At 32.1% G+C, this 11,721-nt stretch overlaps 1 long non-coding RNA gene across 1 annotated transcript; it reads right to left on the bottom strand.

The window, feature by feature from the left end:
- Positions 1 to 2,828: 2,828 nt before the first annotated feature.
- Positions 2,829 to 4,527, bottom strand: LOC107847225. Its single transcript, XR_001667362.2, has 4 exons — positions 4,422 to 4,527; positions 4,212 to 4,330; positions 3,683 to 3,778; positions 2,829 to 2,959 (listed from the first exon to the last, which is right to left on the bottom strand). It is a non-coding gene; the product is annotated as an uncharacterized LOC107847225 (long non-coding RNA).
- Between the last annotated feature and the right edge of the window lie 7,194 nt (positions 4,528 to 11,721).

The raw sequence follows: 11,721 nt of genomic DNA on the forward strand, positions 1-11,721 counted from the left end.
TTTCTACTTAATCACTTACTTTATTTTCCGTTTCTTTCCCTAATAGTTCTTCAAGTGCAAAGCCAACATACTCAAACTTATTATGGAGATCCAACACAGAAGCAATAAAAAATTATTTTGTTTATCTTTTCAGGAGTCCCCCAATAAGTCTTAAACTTTTGTTTCATACCCTCGGCCATTTTGCGCAAATCAACATCATCACTTGTCATACACACTTTCAAATAAGCATCAAGTTCACATATATCCTCAAAATAAACATTACAAGCGATATACTGTGAACCTAAAACCTTTAAAATGAGCTCATAAAATCTTTCAAAAAATTTAATGATGCAATCATCACTTTAAATTAGACCTGTAACACTACCATTTTCACAAACATCAGTAGAAAGATAAGAATTAAAGTTATCATAAGAAAGATCAAACCTATCAAAAGCCTTCTCAAACTTTTCTGCGTCCTCCAATATCAAATAGGTGGAATTCCACCTAGTAGGCACATCTAATGATAACATCTTACCACATTATATCTTTTGCATTTCATAATATTTCATGACTTTTCTTATTCTTGAAAGAGAGGATCTAACATACTTGACCATTTGTCTTACCCGTTTGATAGAAGGATCAATTTCTTTCAAATTATCTTGCACAATTAGATTAAGTATGTGAGCCATACATCTGACGTGGAGATGGTTACTATCCATCACATTGGTTCTCCAAATATCTAACTTCTTAGACAATGCAGAAACAATAACATTATTTAAACAAGCATTGTCAATAGTAACAATGAACACATTGTCCAAATTCCTATCAAGCAAATGATTACTAATACACTCCACCAAATGCTCACCTTTATGACTAGTGGTAGGGCAAAAATTTAATATTCTTTTATGAAGTACCCAATCTCTATCAATAAAGTAAGCCATCAAACATATATAGTTAATCATTTGTATCGATGTCCATGTGTCTGTTGTAAGACAAATTCTTGGTTGCATTTTTCTAAAAGACCTCTTCAAGATTAGTATCAATTCACTATAAACATCATAATAATCTCTTGTTATTATTCTACGGAAAGAAATCCGAAACAGAGATTGGCTTTACTCATAAACTTCTTAAAGCCTTCATTCTCTATGAAGCTAAATGATAGTTCATCTACAATTAACATCTTAACTAAATCTCTCCTAACTACCTTTTGCTCAAATTTCTAATATTCTCCTGAGAAATCTTTTGTTTGAAAGTTTAACAGTGTTTGATCACTAGATGGGGTGGACGGGGGCTTATAAATTTTGTATTTAGCCAAATGTTATCTCAGTCCACTTATTCCATTTTTAGTTGAATTAGCATCATAATTTTGATGACAATGCAAACACTTTGCTAAACCTAGTTTACCATTTTCAAAGATCTTTACAAAATATTCTCAAGCAGTAGATCTACTTTCTATTTCTTTCATTTTCTTTGGATCCGCAGTGTCAATTGAGTTGTCATTGCTATTATAGGGTACGCTATCAGTTGAACCTGTCGCACTAACTCAACTTTCACCAGCCATCTATGTAAAATTGAAAGAAAAAACCAAATTAACAGTGTTTACCTTTTGTGAAGTGAGCTCATTCCACAAAAAGGTGAAAAATTAGTTTACAATTTATAAAATCAGTCAATTAGAAAATTGAAAAACCACTAAAAATATTATTTTACAAAAATAAAAGTACAGAACCATCGATTAAAATAGAAAGTCAGAAATGAAAGTATCTTTTATTCTACTAAAAAATGTACAAGGTTATTTATGTTCTTTAGTTACACATTAGTTAAGGGAATGGTAAGAAGAAGAAACAACAAAAAGAAGAAGAAAAAGAACAAAAAAATAAAAAAGTATCTGGTTCGCTGCTCCCGTTCATCATTGGTCCGATGTTTGCACTTTGTTGTTTCCTTCGCCATTGTTCGCTGCTTTTCACTGTATATTGATTATCGATATTGGTATTTCCCTTTCATTTTTTGCTGAAGGCTGAAGCAATGTAATACCTAATTAGTAAATACCTACTATTTGGAATTTTGGATTTTGGGTATGGGTTGTAGCCTATATTTGGGCTGGTTAGTGGCCAGGCTAAATAAATGTTAATGGGCTTAAAATAATAGAAGTATATTAAAATTTGGGCTGTGTAATAAATAACTAAAAAATAGAAGTATATTAAAATTTTGGTTTAACCGAATACCAAATTATGTTTAACACAAAAATCAAATACCGGACGGAAATATCAAATTTATAAAAACAAAAAATCAAAGCCGAATAAAAAATCGAAATCAAAAATCCAAATTAATTTGGTTCGGTAGTTCGGTTTTTCAATATTTATACCCACCCTACTAAGTTATATGGTATTGTCTAGGTTAAGCATATACATAACTTTGTGATGTCCAGTAGTGTCTAGTCAATTTCATATACATAACATTGTTATGTATATAATGTGTAGAATACATAACCTGACGAACAAGTACGTAACAGAGTTAGACCTGTTATGGATTTGCATACATACATCCCATGCAACATATATGCATAATAGCGCTATGTATAATCCACCCATGTACATAACTTAGTATATGTCAGGCACACTAAAGCATAACATGCATCATTGAATGTGATAATAAAAAAAATAAGTTAATATGTTATGATCACTTTGTACAACAGAAAACACAAAGTCTTTAAGTTTTCAGTTTCAAAACACACCATCACCAATATTTTATAAAAATATTTGCACAAAAAAATTATTCTAGAATAGAGGATCTTTAAATCTATTCTATGCTAACTATTGCTAATTCATCAAGTGATGGATCATAATTTGGTCTTGATCTTGGAGGATCTTTATTGTCGCTATCATAACCTTTTTTTTTTCTTGACCACTCCATAATTCTAAAGGAGTGAAGCGTATCTCAATTCAAATACTCTGCATTGTCAGTTGCGAACACTCCACAGTCCCTGAATAGTAAAGTAACTTGAGTTAAACAAAAATTATTCAACAATAATATAAGGATGTGAACTTTATCCATACATAATTAAAAATAAAAAAGAGACATAACAAAGTTATTTATATGGGTTTGCAAAATACTTATTTCAAACATTATATATACATACTAATATGATACAACACTTGAAAACATACAGATAACACATCATATACAAGCCTACTATTCTTTCATATACAAATAATTGCTATGTATATGGCTGAAAATACACATATCTCATCTTGGCTAACAGAGCCATAAACATAATTGTGTTATGTACAACACCGTTTATGCATAATATATACATAACTCTGTAATGTATATGGCTTGAAATTAAACAGCCCAGTAGTGTCTGTTTCAATACATATACATAACAGATTTATGTATATGAGTTGAAATAAAACGTCCAAAAAATGACATAACTACAAATATATACATGACTCATTATGTATCATAGTTTAAAGTAACAACATGAATTTACTAAGTAATCAAATCATACATATAACATATTTATTGTATAAGAAGGTGTCTCTAACCCTATACATAACTAAGTTATGTATAAGGTTGAAATAATAATAGAATGCTCTTATATAAGAATGTACAATATTGCGCAAATTGATAAAAAATACAAATTCAGCAACAAATCACTATATCTTTAAAAGATGCGGGCATGATGATTCTTCACTTTTTATCTTACTTGAAGATTTTCGATGATCTTTTTAGAGCTTTTACGAGCAACTTTCCTCGGCTTCTTCATCTTGGCGGGATCGTTTCGATGTTTCGATCTATTTTTCTGAAATTGGGGTCCTCATTATCAAACGTTCTAGGAACAAATCCAACTATAAAATAAATAATGAGATAACCAAGTTATGTATAATGTTGAAATAATAATAAAAAACTTTTATATAAGAATGTATGAGATTGCGTAAATCGACAAAAAAATACAAATTATAAATAGCCAAAGGATCCAGACATAACCAATAAAATAATAGAGAAAGAATTTAAATCAGCAACAATATAAATTTAACCATGTTATGACTCAAAAATAGATCAAACAAAGCAAATTTGAACTCAAGTATCGTCAAAAAATAAGATCACAGAACGTGGATCTTGATATTTATTATTCAAAACGTAGTGTAATGATTAAAAAACCACCATAAATTGACTTGAAATCTCAAGGTGATGCCAAATCATATGTGTGATCTAAGATTGGTCGATGCGCGCACCTCCACATATGGTTCAAGCTGGATAAACTCTGGTGGCTTTGTCGACGTGTGAGACTTACTTGCACTTCCACCGATCACCATATTATGGGTAATGGAGGATTAGAGAAAGATGTTTTTTCCTAGTAAGATGGCGATAATTAATTTAAAGTTGGACAAATCAAAAATCAAATAGTCTAATTTCGACAATAATCAGTGGTGAATTTCACGTACCACCACTTCAAATCTTACACCTTTGATACCATCCAAAACAAAAATTAAAAAAGATTGCTACTGGAGATTTTCAGTAAGTTGAATGATGATGATGAGCAGTTTGATCTACATATGGTTATAAATTCAAAATTGATAACCGCTTGAATGTGGCTCCTTGATTGTAGACACCTTTTAAGGATGGAAAACATGGGGAGGAAGAGTTGTGTATATGAGATAGAGAGAGAAATTATAAAAGTGAGATATTTGTAATAGTTTAAGGATATGGGATATTGTGCAATAAAAGAAAGTAAAGTTGTGTATATAAGTAATTTTTAGTATATTTTTTAGGATTTATATTTTAGACCCAATACTCATTAACTCATTATACAAAATTCATTTGATCCACTTCAATGGATCTTTAATCCCCTCCCTCCCCCCCAACTTTGAACAATAATCAAACTCCCCCCTTTATCTTAATCAATCTTTAAAATGCCTATTGTACTCTTTCATTATCAACTTCCTTTTTTTTACTTCTTTAAAAATCATGATATTTTTTTAAATTCATGTAACATTTTCTCTTGGAAACATAAACATTATCTTTTAGGAAAAAAATGAGTAATACTAATTAAGTACACATGCTAAAGATGATCTGCTATATCTTGTTTTAATGATGAGAAGCTTACAACAAGAGATCAGATTCTTGAATTTTCAAGGTTAAAGTATAGCTGGCACATGCCTGCATATTTTTATTATCTAGTGTAACAAACTGCACAGCTGCTGCTTGTACTATTTAGGACACCTGGTTTAATAGCATTTTAACTGTAAACATTACTCTACTAGAAAAGATAAAAGATGTTTCTTAATTAATAGTTTTTGCAAGATTGAAAATCAAAGTGTTAAGAAAAAAAAATCCAAAACCCATTTTCAGCATAAGTTCTTAGTTCAGTATGTGCTTAAGAAGAAAATTCTTCTTGAGTCAAATATTAGTCTATAACTGAATTACTCATGCTGTAAGAGTAATATTTTCTCTTTGCTTTGATAGTGCTTAGGTAGAGTATCCTGAGCTTAAAACTAGTTAGAGTTAATCAGTGTTGAGGGAGTCTTGACAGAGTTGTCAAGGTGAGGTTGTAATAGAGTTACTACAAACAGGAGGAGCCTAGAGTTAGGATCAAGTTCGAGTCTGTAATTTATAGGTTGATTATAGTGAACTTCTGAAGAACTTGTAAGGGAAAGCCATGATTTTTACTTCCTTGAGTAAGGAGGTTTCCATGTTGAATCTTGTGTTCTTTAAGTTTTCTGCACTGTTTTATGTTTCTGATGAATTTACTGTTTTATTGCCTGTGACTGATTTTGAGGGACCTGGTCCCTTACTGTGTGGTGCAACCTCCTAGTTTCATCAATTGGTATCAGAGACAAAGCACTCTAAAAGGTTAACACCTAAACTGAATTGGTTATAATGGCTACTCCACCCAATTTGGAAGAAGGGCAATCTACCATTAGACTACCTAGATTAATGGGCAATACTATGAGTGCTGGAAAACTAGGATGTTTGACTTTATTATGGCTGAGGACAATGAGCTTATGGATATAATTCTTGATGGTCCTTATGTGCTAGTAAAATAGGTTAAGGAAGGAAATATAACAAGAATGGTTGTTGAAAGTAGGAGAGAGTATGATGATGAAGATAGAAGAAAAATTAAGAAGAATTATAAGGCCAAGAAATTGCTAGTTTATCGCATAGGGCCTGATGAATACTATAGGATTTCTATATGTGAAAATGCTAAAGAAATCTAGTATTATTTGAAGACTGCTCATGAAGGTACCCCTGATGTGAAGGATTGAAAAGTTGATATGCTGACTACTCAATATGAAACCTTCATAATAAAAGAAGGAGAAACTATCCAAGAGATGCATGCAAGATTCACTTTAATCACCAACGAGTTGCACTATTTAGGAGAAGTGATTCCTTTGTACAAATAGGTGAGAAAGATTTTAGGGGTTCTGCCTAAATCCCGAGAAAGAAAAGTGGATGCTATCACTAAGGCAAGGAACTTAAAAACTCTTACTATGGATGATCTTATGGGCAATCTGAAGATATATGAACTCAAGAAATGATAAGGGCAAGAAAAGAATGAAGTAAAAAAAGAAAAATCTCTGGAATTGAAGGCCTCTAAGTCACATTCAAGTGAAGAAGACACTGATGCTAACTATTTGACAAAAAGAATTGTTAAAGTAATGAAGAAAAGTGGCTAGTTTCAAAGAAGAGGAAACACCAATAAGAAAGGAGGCTCTATTGAAGTTTGTCACAAATATGGAAATCCTGAGCATTTCATCAAGGGCTGTCCAATGCACAAAATGGACTATCAGGAATATCTCATGGCTAGAAGTTACAAAGGAAAGAACAGGGACCAGGTCCTTGTATAATCAAGAAGAAAGGTTGTAGCTGATTTTGCAGTAAAACAGGCCTTAGCTGTCTGGGGGTACTCTTCCAGTGAATCTGAAGAAGATGGGAAGAATGAAAATGTTTCCATGCTATCAGTGATGGATGATAAAATGACCTTTGAATCCTTGTTTACTCTTATGGAAAACACTGGAGATGAAGAAGAAAATGAGGTAACACTTTCTGACATTAAAGAAAATTTGGAAAACTACTTTGCTAAAAAGATTAAAAAAAGCTTACCTATGTGTTGATTGACTCTATATGTCAACTGAGTATTGAGAAATATGCCTAAGAAGAGAAAATAGAGAATCAAGAGATTGAGTTACTTGATTTAACTCTCCAGTTTTTTGAAATAAAAGAACAGTTTGCTAAGATGAAAACTAATAATTTGAGTTTTTGTGACAACTGGAGAAAGTAAATGACTCGGATGATAAAAAAAAGAAAAAATCTTCAAAATTTCAGATTGAGCTTGAAGAGAAATTGGAGGATTCTCAAAATCATCTCATGATTGCACTCTAGAAGAATGAAGAGTTAGAAAGTGACCTGGTCTGTCTGAGGAAAGAACTTAAAAAATCCCTACAATAGACTACATCCTTACAGATCCTTTCTACCGTAAATGGTTAAGGAATTAATAATGGTAAAGTTCTTGGGTATCAGTACAAAACTCAATCACCCAAGTCTCAAGGAAAGTTTGTTCAAGATGTTAGAAACAAAGTCCATAAACCTTTATGCACTCACTGTGGAAGAGATGGACACATAAAGGAGAACTTTCAAAGTTGGAATAAAGCTAGAACAAACAGTGTTAGAGATATTCAGCAAGGGAATGCCTATCCTAAAGGTTCCATACTTTTGAAAAATATGAAGAAGCTATTTTTACCAAGATGGACCAATAAGGATTTGATTACACACTTGTCTTTCAATTTGGAACTCAGACGCAAGTGGGTTCCTAAATCTAACAAATGATTTTGTTTATAAAAGAGAGAGAGAATTGCAGTCAGAACATGATTCATTGATAGTAGGGATTCAAAGAATGACTAAAAGGTTTGATTGTATTCTCTCTCTCAAGGCACTTCAAAGTGGAGGTGTCTCATGTGGAAATGGTAAACAGAATAAAAAATGTTTGTAGCTGATGGGAAATAACTTACCTTGGTGTTCAATATCAAGATGCTGACATGAGACATGTAAGTTCCTCTGTGCTGAACTAGTTGATTTTAAGAAACCTGGTCCTTGGAATGCCAAAGCTAAAATTTCTAAGAATCAAGTGTTAAGAAGAAGAGAAAAGCTACATGTGTGGGCTACACATGAACAAGCTAATTACATAACGTTCTCATCAAAAGAAACTTTGCATGTTGAAGAAAGTGTGAATGAAAATGTTTGATGAGTAAAAAACGATGGTAAGTAAAGGTAATGGTGATCTAGGAATTCAGTGACAAATTTCTGCTCCAAACTAGAAAAATATCAATAAAGGGTGAGACAAGTTTTTTAGGGACCAGGTCCTTGTAAAAATAATTCAGAAGGTCAAACTAGATGCACATATGTTCCTATCCTAAAAGTGAGCTTACAAAGGTGAAAAAGATTATGAAAGATACTGGTTGGTTCAACGTAATGCAAAAGGAACCTTGGAAATTTAAAGGATACTAAGTCTGGGTCTTGGTCCTCAAATATTTTTTAGAAAAATTCTGGTATGAAGTGGTGTATTGAAACTAACAATTTGAGCCTAGAATTGATCAAATTAATTTGACCTACTAGATGGTTTAGTTTTTCTCCACAAAATTGGCTATGATCAGGAGACTGGTATCCATGGTAAAGTGTGTATTTAGTAGTCTAACTCAGTACCATACTTTGCAGGTATACACCCATAGGAACAACTTTGAAAGAACACAGATAAAGTATGCACAATATTGAGAACTCACTCAAATAAAGAGAGGGACTTGGTCCCATCTCTAAGCTTAGTATCATGAATGTGCATGCATTTTTTTTGTTTTGTTAAGAAAGGCTGCATCTTTTCTCTCTTTGCCAAAAAATTTTCCTTATCCAAAAAAGGAAAGATTAGAAAATTTGAAATCAAAATTATCTTTCTAAAAAAACTCATGTTTGTTTCAGCTTCATGGACTCTTCCCAACTCAGCTATCCTAACTATTCAAAGCCATACCCTTTCTTCACTCACTTTCCTGATGAAGATTTATCCTTAAAAATACATGATCTCTCTGGCAGTGTAATGATTGGTGATGCTTGGGTTGTTGAAAATCTCATTCTGCTATCACATAACCCAAGAGAAAGTTTGGATGGTCCTAAGAAACAAAATGACAGCTTGAAAACAATAGTCTTCGGAGTGAAATCTGGAAATCCTACTAAAAAGTACCAGACTTTTGAGGGACCTGGTCCCAAGAAGAAAAGAATGACTGATGATAAACCTAGTAGAGCTTTTAAAAGAATAAAAGAAAGAGACAATTACTAAAGATGCAGAAATTGGGAGATTACAGGTACAAATTCAGCAATTTTCAAAGGAGGCCCAAGGGTCTTTGCAGAACTTAGGAGTGAGAATGTTGAACTCAAGAAGAAGGTTACAACTCTAACCAATAGGTTCTAAGCTTTAATACAGATATTAGGATGCTAACCAAAGAGTTGTTGCACTGTCTTAAGATGGCCTTACTTCTCCAAACCTTCTCCCTAAATCCTTCACCTTTTTAACTCCTCCAACTTCTGTGGAATTTTCTATGGAACAAGAAATATATATCTTGCACTGTAATGATACCTAAACTGTTAAGTATGACTGAGTTCTTTCTTTTGTTCTCTTTATCTATTTCTACTTTATTTCTAAAGTTGTTTTTCATATTAGTGTTGTCCCAGGGGCCATGCAACTGCCCTGTGCTTATTTTACTCTTTCTTTACTATTTTCACTTTTCAATGGTGACAAAAGGGGGAATATTGATTTCACGTAGAAGGGATCAGGTACTTGGTGTGTAAATATTAAATTGCAGATGTGTATGGAATGTTGATAGGGGGAAGTATGTGATATGCTAAATAGATGGATAAACTCCGGAAGCTTTGCTAACATGTGAGACTTACTTGCGCTTTCTCCGGCCACTAGATTATGGGTAATGGTGGATTAGAGAAGATTTTTCTTCCTAGTAAGATAGTGACAATTAATTTGAAGTCTCATAAATCAAAAATCAAATAGTCAGATTCTGAAAATCATTAGTGGTGCATTTCACGTACCACCACTTCAAATATCACACTTTTGATAAGACTTTGATATCATCCAAAATAAAAATTGAAAAAGATTGCTATTGAAGTTTTTTAGTAAGTTGAATGATGATGATGAGCATTTTGATCCAAATATGGTTGTAAATTTTGTAGGCACCTTTAAGGATGAAAAAACGTATGGGGAGGAAGAGTTGTGTATATGAGATATAGATAGAGAAATTGTAATAGTGAGATATTTGTAATAGTTTGGGGATTTTGGATATTGTGTAATAAAAGAAAGTAAAGTTGTGTATATAAGTAAATTTTAGTATATTTTTTAAGATTTATCCTTTAGACCCAATACTCATCAACTCATTATACAAAATTTAATAGATCCACTTCAATGGATCTTTAAACCCCTCTCCCCAACTTTGAACAATAATCAAACTCCCCTTTTATCTTAATTAAATATTTAAAATGTCTATTGTACTCTTTCATTATCTACTTCATTTTATTTCTTCTTTAAAAATCATGATATTTTTATTTTTTTAAATTCATGTAACATTTTCTCATGAAAACATAAACATTATACTTTAGGCAAAACTGAGAAATACTAATTAAGTACACAAGCTAAAGATGATCTGGTATATCTTGTTTTGATGATGGGCAACTTACAATAAGGGACCAGGTCCCTGGATCTTAAAGGCTAATGTACAGTTGACACACGCCTGGACATTTTTGTCATCCAGTGGAACAAACTGCGCAGGTACTGCTTGTACTATTTAGGACACCTGATCTAATTGTATTTTAACTCTAATCATTATTCTACTATAAAAGGTAAGAGATTCTTATCAATTGATAGTTTTTGTAAGATTGAAACTTGAAGTGTTAAGAAGAAGAAAAAAGTAAAAACTCATTTTCAGCTCAAGTTCCCAGTTCAGTGTGTGCTTAAAAAGAAAATTGTTCTTGAGTCAAATATTGGTCAATAGCTGAATTACTCATGCTATAAGAGTAATATTTTTTCTTTGCTTTGATAGTTCTTAGGTAGAGTTTCCTGAGCTTAAAATTAGTTAGAGTTAATCTGTGTTGAGGGTGTCTTGACAGAGTTGTCAAGGTGAGGTTGTAGTATAGTTACTACAAGTAAGAGGAGCCTAGAGTTAGGTTCAAGTTCGAGTCTGTAATCAAGAGGTTGATTATAGTGAACTTTTGAAGAGCTTGTGAGGGAAAGCCGTGGTTTTTCCTCTCTTGAGCAAGGAGGTTTCTACGGTAAATCTTATGTTCTTTAAGTTTTCTATACTATTTTGTGTTCCTGATTAATTTACTGTTTTATTGCCTGTGACTGATTTTGAGGGACCTAGTCCCTCACTTTGTGGTGCAACCCCCGAGTTTTATCATGATCTATAATAAAGTAAATTAGCATAATGAGAAAATTAATTTTATTAACATTATCAAAACTTTAATATTTATTTTATACAAATAAAAATAGCAGGTTATAATAACCACATAAATATATCTTGATGTAGGAAATACAAAATAATTGATTTGATAAAAGTCAATGTTTTAAAGATTGTATTTATTTATATGTTAAATTATTTTGAGCTATAATTTATGTAATACTTCATTAATGATAATCAAAACTTGTTTATTTATAAAATATAGACAATAGAGAATACCCTCGCCATTTCATATTACTTG

Source organism: Capsicum annuum, chromosome 11, assembly GCF_002878395.1.
Source record: "Capsicum annuum cultivar UCD-10X-F1 chromosome 11, UCD10Xv1.1, whole genome shotgun sequence".
Lineage (NCBI taxonomy): Eukaryota > Viridiplantae > Streptophyta > Magnoliopsida > Solanales > Solanaceae > Capsicum > Capsicum annuum.